The sequence below is a fragment of the Pristiophorus japonicus genome, chromosome 18 (genome assembly GCF_044704955.1).
Source record: "Pristiophorus japonicus isolate sPriJap1 chromosome 18, sPriJap1.hap1, whole genome shotgun sequence".
Classification (NCBI taxonomy): Eukaryota; Metazoa; Chordata; class Chondrichthyes; family Pristiophoridae; genus Pristiophorus; species Pristiophorus japonicus.
In genome coordinates, this window is record NC_091994.1 from 111,774,244 (window position 1) to 111,776,229 (window position 1,986).

The window sequence follows — 1,986 nt, forward strand, 5'->3', positions numbered from 1 at the left end:
CAACAGGTGCGTCCCCTGGTGGCAAGTCTTACACACTAGTAAAGTTTACATACATTACAGTTTTTACAGCACCTATCTTCTCTAAACCCTGAACAAGCCCTATCCACCATATGACCATTTGATAGAGGTCTTCAAGATCATGAAGGGTTGAGATAAAGTTTGTTCCCACTGGTTGGCAAGCTGGTGCCAGAGGAAAATTGAAGATGATCGCAAAAAAAGTGAAGAGAGAGCTCAGGGTGAATTCCTTTTCACAGAGGGTGATTAGCATATGGGATTCTCTGCTGCAAACTATAGTGGAAGCAGAGGCCATAGATTCTTGTAAAAGGGAATTCGATAGTTGCTTGAAAAGAGGACAATGAAAGGGTATGGGGACAGAGTGGGATTAGACTAGGTGGCACATTTGGAGACGGGCACCAGCACAGATTCGATTGTCTGAATGATTATTTATTTAATATCCCTGGTGGCATAATAGGAGCTGCAAAACAGTTGAAGATACTTCCACGTTCAGTGCAGAATGCATGTGATGATGTTTAGACCATGGACTGACTGATTTCGCTTGGAAGATTATAAATGTTAATGCTTGTGACAGCACTTTTCCTTTGTCAAATATAATGATTTATCTGCTAAGATAACTATAAATTCATGCAGGTGTCAAAGGAAATAATAATGAGTAACAATACAGATTTGATAAATTGTGGTGTTAAATATACTTCTCCACCATTTTTCTGTAAACATTTTGATAGGACACTAGGTTCTGCAGTGGACTAGACACTGACATTTTACCCCGGGACCAGAATTCAATCCAGGCTAGACCGATGGGATGAAACTGTCCTCAGGCCTCTAGCTATAAAGGGACAATGTGAAATGTGTTTGGGCCGTTCAATCCACTTCCTAGTGGACATGGGCTCACTGACCCTAATTGGCAATCTCACTCACAGAGGCCACAGGATGGTTGGTGTGGGAGAGGAAAAATTACATTCTGGCTCAGTCGGGGTGCTTATGTGAGGTTGAGTGAGGCATCTGAGTGAGACATCGCTTCTCGGCCTTTTGGCTAAGATCAAGTGTAGTATCTGTTCTTATCAGTTTAATATCCCCTATCTGGGGACCAAATATTAAATTGATTTTTGGAACAGGGAGATGGAACAGGGGCTTGCTCCGTCCACTCCACGCACCGACCTGGTATTGCAGTGTTTCCAGGAACGGTGCAGCTTCCCCTCTCGGCCTTTTGGCTAAGATCAAATATAGTAACGCAAAGTGATCTTTGGCGCTGGAGTTGATCTGACAAGAATGAACAAAAAAAAAAAAAAAATCTGAGTGAGACAAAGTAGAGCGAGCTTTACTCTGCATCCAAGTGTGCTATACCTCCCCTGGGAGCATTTGGTGCTGACACTGGGAGCCTAAAAGGGGAACCGTTCCATTCCTCGCCAATAACACCTCTCACACTGATGAACATAAATGATTGTTTTAAATTACACTCAGTTGTTCAGGTGATGTTAAGCATTTTGTCTGCTCTTTTTATCATTGTCTTCTCATCAAATATCATATCAGTGAACTGTACGTTCTCTGAGGTGTTCAGAATATTCCTATATTTAGTCCAGTATTTACTTGTGGTAACATCAAAGGACTTGAGATTCTGCTGTGTGAAGGTTAGCATACAAACCCTAAATCTGCACACACTAAATTCCTTTGTCCTCTATTTTAACGAAGATGTTTGCCCACATATGTTAACATTTCCTACCTTAATCTTCACATGACATAATTTCAAGGCCTATGTGTTTGCTTCTGCATTGAATATTTAGTTGTCCCCTGTCTTGGCGAATTACTGGTGTCATGAGTTCAGTGAAAAGCATCCAATGCTGTTGACGCTGTTAATTTTGCAAGGCTTCCATCTGCCTCTGTGGGCAGCTTGAGAGCTGACAGCTCAGATTATGATTCTACTGCATCCCTCAACATCTCGCTCTCCTCATCTCCCCACTTACCAGAAGA

The 1,986-nt window shown here is 42.1% G+C and overlaps 1 non-coding gene across 1 annotated transcript; it reads left to right on the top strand.

Annotated features, from left to right (window-relative positions):
• The first annotated feature begins 1,031 nt into the window (after positions 1-1,031).
• On the top strand, positions 1,032-1,213 carry LOC139229564 (U2 spliceosomal RNA). The gene has a single exon (XR_011587763.1). It is a non-coding gene; the product is annotated as a U2 spliceosomal RNA (small nuclear RNA).
• The last annotated feature ends 773 nt before the right edge of the window (positions 1,214-1,986 follow it).